At 36.5% G+C, this 9468-nt stretch overlaps 1 long non-coding RNA gene across 3 annotated transcripts in view; it reads right to left on the reverse strand.

Moving 5' to 3' along the window:
* Window positions 1-4571, reverse strand: part of LOC144968390 (uncharacterized) — a 229143-nt gene extending 224572 nt beyond the window's left edge. For all 3 annotated transcript variants that reach the window (XR_013644575.1, XR_013644576.1, XR_013644573.1), the window contains exon 1: window positions 4308-4571. This is a non-coding gene — a long non-coding RNA (uncharacterized LOC144968390). The remainder of the gene's footprint in view (window positions 1-4307) is intronic.
* Between the last annotated feature and the right edge of the window lie 4897 nt (window positions 4572-9468).

Below are 9468 nucleotides of genomic sequence, written 5' to 3' on the forward strand. Positions count from 1 at the left end.
AGGATTATAATTTAAAAATCACAAATCTTATCAAAAAAATCTCTCTATTGTGACATAATACATTATCTCTGTGATAACTGTGGAAATTTTCAGACAATTTTATTGAATAGATTCTGAGAAACGTTTGACACAGTTTCCCATACCCTTAGAAAAATGACATATTGAGAAAATAGCAAAATGGCTTCCCGTTTTTCACACATTTCTTACTACCTGCACCATTTTCGACTGTGTATTTCGTGCCTTTATAGTCTACTTTAAGAATTTAGACTTCAATTTTATTATTTCTAAGATAATAAAATATCATTTCCCACCAAAATCTCAAAATCAAATTTTTGAAGGATTTTCCTAATAATTAGACCCAAACCGCCCCTTAACAGCCAGGCACTCATTTTCCACCTGAGTACGGTGAGAGAATGCAAGTAAAGAGTCTTTTCCAAGGACTCAACTATGCGCCGAGTGAGGCTCGAACCAAGAACCTTCTGATCTGAAAGTGAGTGTCATACCACAAGACCACAGGCAAAAGCTGTATGGAAAGATATGCAATGCTACCCGACGCTTCATTATAACATTATGTCAGGAAGAATTATTGAATTTTCAGCGTTTAATTTTTTTTCTTTATTTTACTTCTCTGTGTGTTGGCCTGGGAAAACATACTAAATGTCGCTGAATCTAGTTTTGAGCTATATGTTTATACATGTAAAAATGGCACTCAGTGGCCAAAATGAGATTTCTTTAAAATACAACTGTTTAACCGTTTACCTTTCATTTCCCAAAAGCATTATTTTGTATGTTATGTCTATATATTTTAATGGGTAATTAGAAGAGATATTGATTCGAAATCTGCTTAAAATGTGACCCAATAATGCATTTTCCCCCGATGTAATTTGACACATGATTTAATTCGCATTTTATATTATTTTTGGTGTTATCTCACCTATACTGCGAGTTGTTGTGTGCATGAATAGATACTTCTTTTAAATTAATTTCATGTTGATGATTCTGTGATTTTAATGATGTTTACATTAAATTTTGTTGTTTTAACTTTAAAGCTGATTTTCTCAAACTAAACTAATGTTTTTGTAACCAGCTATATTTAACTAACCATATCTCAAAAGCTAGTGAAGGTATTGACAAAATTTAAAGACTATCATGATCAGGGATGATTGCAGATTGAAAAAAGATAACATGAACTTCACCCGGGTGCTCTACTAACTGAGCTTCCAGGACCCCTATAACGATTACATTATCAGTATGATATTCTTTAACTATGAAATGTATTCTCTACATCAAGTTAATCACGACACAACGCCAATTTTGAGATGTTATGTCACAGATACATTATTGTACCAGTCAATGAATAGGGGCCCATTGAAAATGAGATAAAGATCTGATAAAGCGTGCATGAAACAATACTAGACAACTATGAACGATCCAAAGAAACCTGGCGAAGGACCATTGAGAAAGAATTACAGGAAGCAGACCTGCCCTGGAGTACAGCCACCGCAAAAGCAGCCGATCGCAAAATATGGATATGTCTGGTGGATGCCCTCAAGGCCCGAAGAGGATTAAGTAGTAGTAGTATGAAAGAAAATTACGAGAAAAAATTAAAGCATCCTAAAAAGAAGCCTGCCCCGACTGGGAATCAAACCTCAGACCTTCGGATTACCAGTAATCATAAACTCTATTTCAGATCTTTATATAACATCAGTGCCTGTTGCCGAATTGAACACTACGAAAAATTAGTTACTGCAACGAAATATCACTCATAAAACCTATACATGCCATTTAAATCGCAATTGTGTAATTGTTTTGTTTGTTTTTTTACACGCCACATAATTTATGCTCTTCTTATTCTCTATAAATTTTGGTCAAATTACCAGGGAATTTTTAAGATAACGAATTTATGTCACTAGCTAAATTAAACAAAAGCTTGAGACCGACATGATCACTGCGGAAGTCGATTTTTGTAAAAATTAGAGGTAGTGTTACAACTTACATAGCCTTAAACCATAGAGAACATTCTCCATAGATGTTGCATATAAAGTGGCAGATCTTTGGAACTTCTAGACAGCGCCTAATACACGCGCAGACACAAACACACACACACGCACACGCACACACACACGCACACACACACACACACAAACACACAAGAGAGAGAGAGAGACAAAGAGAGAGCGCGAGCGATAGAGAGAGAGAGAAAACGAGAGGAAGAGAGAGAGAGAGAGAGAGAGAGAGAGAGAGAGAGAGAGAGAGAGAGAGAGAGAGAGAGAGAGAGAGAGAGAGGGAAAGAGAGGAAGAGAGAGAGAGAGAGAGAGGAAGAGAGAGAGAGGAAGAGAGAGAGAGAGAGAGAGAGAGAGAGAGAGAGAGAGAGAGAGGCCGAATTGATCAAAACAAGCCATTATGATTTATCACCCCTCAGAAACAAGTTCTCAGAAGATGTATCTGAATTGCAAGAAGTTTGCGTGAGTAGGTGCCATTTATAAGGACATCAATGGCTACCGGAAATGGATATGGCCACTTCGTGAACGAGAGTGTCTGCACGTGCTTGCGTCAATTGTCCACCATCGCGTAATAAAGGGTCTTCAGTCAAGCATTGACCAGCTAGGTTAATCAATTCGTTTCGTGGTGTAAAGTAAAAAAAATAATAATAGAAGAAAACTGGAAATCTATTAACATTATGTCACATTGACATGTTTGTTTTTATTAAAAACCCTAATCAGAATCAGAAAAGATGTGCATGAAACAGTGCCAGTGTACTAGTAGCACGACTGACCGGTGATCCGTAGGTATGAGGTTTGGATCCTCAGTCGAGTAAGGTTGAATTTTTTTTTCAGATTTTTATCTTATACCAGTACCTGCTCCCTAATGTGTCACTTTGATGTTTAAAAATAATATCGGAAAAGTAAAGAAAATGAGAATTAGCACTCAAATAAAGTGTCTCTATAATTTTGTATTTCTTTTCGTTTGTCTTATTCTCTTTTTTCTTCATTTCAATTTGATCAGTGAATGTTTTAACACTTTTTTCTGTCATACTGCAGAAAATATAATTTACAATGTTAAAGATTAATTCCAAATAAATGCCATAATACCTATTTTTGCTTGTAAGCCGAGGGACTATTCAATAATGCAAATATGAAAGAAATGTTAGATACATATTGCTTACCAACTTTGATGTGGACTGGACGTTGAAAATTGAATCCCAGTCAAAAAGATGAAGCATGAGTTTGAAATTTACTTTATATTGAAATATATGAAGACAGTTTTCTTAAAGGACAAAAGACTGAGATTTCGCATTTTCTGTGATTTTAACTATATCTTTACCCTTTGACATCTACTCCACTGGTGGTATATTATACCATATTTAGGTGGTTGGACACCTCTTATGTGGTATAAAGGTTAACCTGAAAACCTCACTGCATTGATAACACGACTTAAATATGCATAAAGTAATCTCTCTCTCACATTATATATATATATATATATATATATATATATATATATTATATCCCTCTCTTTCTCTCTCCCTCTCTCTTTCTCTCTCTCTCTCTCTCTCTCTCTCTCTCTCTCTCTCTCTCTCTCTCGTGTCGTTACCTATCAAATTTAGACAGCAAACTGTTGACAAAATATCAACTATCTCACACTTTTACGTTTCATTGATAGGCTATTCCTAATAATGTTTTAGTTACTTTCTCTTAGTTGTTATTTTAAAACGTTTTTTTTGTTTGTTTTTTTTTTTTTTGCTTTCTTGTTTGTTTATTTGTTGTTTTTGTTTTTTTAAAGTCTATTTTCTTTCAAATTATTTTGGTCAATTATTATCATTCACCCATACAACTTGATGTAAACTGGATCATATTATCTATAATTCTTTAAAACACTTATTCGATGTGCTTTTGCCCAAACGTTTAAAAAATGACTTTTTGGACAGCCTTACACATGCCTGCCCACTTACAACATAGCGATATTGTGTAGATTTACTCAGATACTGAAAAAGTCCTGACAATTACTTCCCTTTGCTTTTACAAAGGTTCATTTACTAAATGAGTATACTTCCGGTAAGTAGCAAATGACGAAAACAATGCTGATATACGAAAAATTCCCATGACATTACATTATACATTTATGCCGATTAGTTTCGTAATCCAAAGTCGTATCCATTTGCAATTTTAGAATATCTGAAAACACATAACACAAAGTAGCGAATTTCTCCTCTGATGAAAATTAAGAAACCATTTGATACGAGGAAAATCAATAAAATCCAGCGCACTCCATTGCATTAAGTCTGCATCTTGGTGAATTTTCTTTACCAGCAACATTATTGATTATCTCCCCTTCTGTCGGAAGCAGGTAATACTGGGGGTCATCACCAAGAAAGGTGACTCCAGGAAAATGTAGAATCACCACTGGCACCAACCACACCTGTCAACAGTACGGCCAACGGTGACACTCACTGACTGACTCACTCAACTTCACAAATTGAAATGTCCAGTTTGGTCAAGATACATCCACCTTTTATTCCAGTCAGATTTCGGTCTGTCTGTGTTTCCTTTTGGCTTGGTTTTCTTCAACGTTATTCCAGTGTCCCATCAGCAGCATCACCACCACCCACTTTCCATCTCACCCCCCTTCTACAATGATTGATTCTTGTTCTTATTTCTACTACCGTGCCTTTCCTTACGACGACGACAACGACTACTGTCCATCCTATCCATACAGTTACCAGGCACCTCGTTTGCATCGAGTGTCGAGGGGCGAACGCCATGTTTACGCATTCATGAATGCAGTCTTCGCCCAGCTTCCCTATTATGCTGATTTGCATAAATATCGCACCAAGCCTGTCTGTCGGGCCCAGTCCGGTACAAACGACGAAATAGAAAATAGAAAATAGTCCAAGAGATAACAGAAATAAAGTATATCAAAGAATGGGAGCTCATCCCCCGCCTGGAAGCGATGCCAGAAATGGCCCAAATTGATAACACATTTACATAAATGAATCTTTACTACTTTCCCATGTTGTGATTTTGTCTAAATTGTTGTTTAAAATGTTTCAAAGTACAAAATTTCTATGCTTTAATATGATTATAATCAATACTTCAAGTTTCTACAGATTACAAATTCTATCATTACTTTGCTTAAAATAATAGTACGTGAGAAAGTAATATTCGTTCCATCACTTTGTATTCCGTCTAGATTTGGATAGTCTCCCTTTGCATTCCGGCATGCAAATGAGGCAGCCATTATTTAGACAAGCTTCATTGATAAGGGAGTACAATCTGGCACGATCCGGTCGTTACTACTACAGCTAACGGTCAGCTCTGATTTGATTTGAGGCCAAAGTTGTTTTTAAAACAATAATAGTAACTAAATTTTGGTTTGTTAGAATAAGTCTGTTTATCTTGAATAATTAAAAACTTGCTTGTTTTACAATTTCACGAGATTTCAGTGTTGATGTACTTAACAGCAAAAATGTTATAAGTTTGGCCAGAAAGCAATTACTCTAAAATCGATCGAATGAACAAAATCTTGAATTTTCTTCTCAGAAACTATGACACTTTTTGACAAGCTGAAAGCTATTTTATTGATCAATATTTGAAATAAAACTTTACTTAGCAAAATGAATTGACCTTTTTGTTAAAGAAATGGTAAGGCAAAAAGCATACCATATTCATACATTTAGAAATAACATCTTTAAACAAAATAAGGCTAAAATGAAATTCTTTTTATTAATTCAAAGTGGTAATTTTTATTTAAGACCTGACTTTTTTTTAAATACCGAAACATGCCAGGCGTTGAGTTGCAATTCAGCTCCACAACGAGAGCCAAAGGGGCAAATCTCTCTTGCTCAAGAAAAATCACGAGATGTCCACAGAGGACCCTAGTCTGTTAGTCAGACGAGTCGGACGTTACCGATGTTCCACACTTATTCCCATAGACCCTTAAGGCCCAAGTAGCAGGAGTTTGTCCTCGTTTCTGTTACGTTAAACGCATTACAGCGATTACTGTTTTTTACCCAATCTCACCCCCTGGCTAGACAGAAAATAAAATTGACTTAACCGGGTATCAATACCTATCTACATAATATGTGCTTATATACGGCTATGTGGTCTAGTGGTATGACACACGCTTTCGGAACGGAAGGTCCTGGGTTTGAGCCTCGCTCGGCGCATAGTTGAATCTTTGGAGAAGGCTCTTTACTCACATTCTCTCATCGTACTCAGGTGTAAAATGAGTACCTGGCCGTTAACAGCGTTGTCTGTCAGAAGAAAAAAATGTAGCATCGCCTGACAGGCGTCATGTCCGGTCCTAAATGTTAAATGTTGCTATTGGCCAGGGACCCCTGTAAAGCGCTTTGAGCACAATTAGTGGATATTGCGCTGTATAAAAGCTCAATTTAAAAAATATATATATTATGAGGCGTATACTCTACCAATTGTGTTATCTGGACCGACGGACACAACTAACGACAAAGACGTCACCAAATCATACAGAAACTGCATCGATCTATTAGGATACACAAATATAAAGCCATTAACTGGACAACGCACTCCTCAATTCGCTAGAAGGTGTGTTATTTTGAGCAGCCGTTAAGTAGTTGATTTGCTTTATGATGCGTCATCGTCTATTGTTGCTTTTTAACCAGTTAACTGCCGTACTCTGGAAAAAGAGTATTTAAAAAATTGGCCAGAATACTCGTCCTTCAAACTAGTCGGTTCAAATGGTCGCATCTTGGAAAAAAAAAACACAAAAAAAAAACACTCTCAAATAAGATATAAGGGGGAAAGGGGGGGTAGAACTTGAAGACTAATATAGCGTAATATTCACTAAAATGTGCTCAAAGCTGTTTCCAATGTGGAGCCTAGAAAGCAACAACGCTTAACATCTTGCATCTGTGCGTTTATCCAAAAACCACATAACATCCAGCCGGATATAACGTACCAACACACAAAACTTTGTGTAACCTTAAACGTTTATAGATAGTTCGAAGATGACGTCACTCAGGCCTTTGTTATTGTTTTTACCATCCGCGTTTGTGAGTTGTTCTCACTAAACTGTATTAACCAGACTATAAAAGTTCATGGTTACACAGAGTTTGCGTGTTGGTCCGTTATACTTCGGGATGGCAATGTTGTGAACTCCTTGGCCAAGCGCATTCTATCTATAGGCTTGATTGACTGAATTTAGTGAGAACTACTCATAAAAAAGGCTGGTGAAAAACAATGTCAAAGAGGTGAGTGACGTCAAGTTCGTTTTATCTACAGGACAAGACATTACCCTGGCGACGTAATTACATTATTTTTTCGACGTAGACAGCGATGTTACTGATTAAGGACTCATACCTAATCATTCTGAAAGAATGTGCATGAAGAGCATTGTTCAAGTATTCGATTTTGCTCTGCCCATAGCTGGTCACCACTAAGGGATGTACTGGTCTGAAGGCGAGTGTCATTCCACACATTATGATCACAAAGCCACACGGAGATAGATTTATACAATGGTAATAATAATTGTAAAATATATCTAATAAAATTCACTTGATTCATCCCGAAAGGAAAATCTTTCTTTATGGTATTTTTAAGTGAAAACTTGAATATTCCATGTGTCAGCCGCAATGCAGTGAAGTGAATTTCTCAAGGCGGGGGAATCGTAATCATCCCTCCAGGGTACGAATCAAAGCCCATATTGCTGTGCCGCCCCCCCCCCTCTCTCTCTCTCTCTCTCTCTCTCTCTCTCTCTCTCTCTCTCTCTCTCTCTCTCTCTCTCTCTCTCTCTCTCTCTCTTTCTACCTATCTCTATCTAGCTATCTACCTATCTCCCTCCCCCCCCCCCCCCCCCCCCCGTTTAGCCGCAGTGCAACGTCGCAAAGTGAACTAGGGTAAAATGACTTTCCAAAGACAATAATATAATGTGGTTGAGTATTTGAACTCGGTACTACCTTCGTGGGAGAAGCACAAACCATACCAGTAAGTCGCCTGCCCCCACGCGGTGTTTAACAAGACTATATTGTTTCGTTTAAATATTCACAAAAGGAGCATTTTAGTGTTCCAAACTCCTGGTTTTACTCTGTACAATCTATCGCTTCCATATTTTAATCCCTATTTCCTCAATGAGTAGATATTCTATATACATGGCTTACTCTACTCAGGCCTCCCGATTATGCAGGCAGTAAAAAATGTGGAGGCGAGTTTGCCAACCAATTAAAGGAGGGAGTAAAAAGTAACAGCCCTAAATTTGGATTGGCTTTTAAAGAAAGAGGGAAAATTATATTTAACACCACAATCATTATATTGTGTTTTTTCAATTGCGAAATGTACTGGAATTAATATTAGATAAATATTTTAAATTTTATTATTGTTTTGTCCTGTATAAGTCTTATCGGAGGAGGAAAAGAGAACATCATGTTTACTGCCGCAAACAAAATGGCAGCCTCCTATCGGTATCAATTTTAAATTACTGTTGTGTCTAATTTTGTGTTATTTCACTTTGGATTACTTTTCCTCATATCGTATGCAAGTATAACTCTATTTGTTTATTATTTTACCTGCTTTTTAAATTGAATTAACTTTATAATCGAGATTGCTAGTCTAGTCTAACTCTGTTCGCTTACTCTTCTCTGACTGACTCAAAGTGAAAGTAAAGTAGAGACTTCTTAGTTTAGAATATAAGTTGCCTTCGTCTGCATTAGGTCTATATAATTATAATACAGGTCTAGACTAAACATGGGGAGAAAATGTTGTGTTACGGGTTGTCATTCAAATTATAAATAAACTGATAAAATACTGTTTATAGACTTCCTAAAAATTTAGAAGAACGTGAAAGGTGGATGAAAGCAATACCCCGTGACAATATCCCTAACACATCAAACACTGTTGTTTGCATCAAACATTTTCCTGAAGGGTTTGAAACAATTTCAGTCAAAGGAAGATTAAGACCAAAAGACCCTCCTTCTATTTTAGATAACATTTAACATTCCAAGAAGTTTAGTACCAACACCACCACCACTTCCTAGAACAACTACAAAGTCAAGCTCAGCGATACGTTGTCATCAACCAGATGAATTGAATGAATTTATTAAACAAGATGTTGTAGACTTTGATACTTTGTGCTCTTCTATAGCTGGTCGACAATTTCCTTGCGAGATTAATTCTTTTGTAAGCAACAATTGTTTATTCATACAATCAACAGATTACTTGCATTCTTCTGGCATTCCAAGGTTTATGTTAAAAATCAATCCTGATCAAAGCTTCGATGGATATCACGCAGGAGTAAAAACATCAATAACACCGCTTTCAAGAAACAGGATTACAAAAGTTGCACGATGGTCACAACTTGAGGCTTCTTTAGATTATCTAAATTCTTTAGAACTGAATCACAAAAAGTCTGTTTTGTTCGAACAATGTTCAACTTTGAATACAGTTGCAGTAAAAAATGTGAAATATTCACCTGATATCATAGTACGGGCTTTTGAAT

Source organism: Berghia stephanieae, chromosome 3 (assembly GCF_034508935.2).
Source record: "Berghia stephanieae isolate SIO BIC M18660-M18661 chromosome 3, UCSD_Bste_1.3, whole genome shotgun sequence".
Classification (NCBI taxonomy): Eukaryota; Metazoa; Mollusca; class Gastropoda; order Nudibranchia; family Aeolidiidae; genus Berghia; species Berghia stephanieae.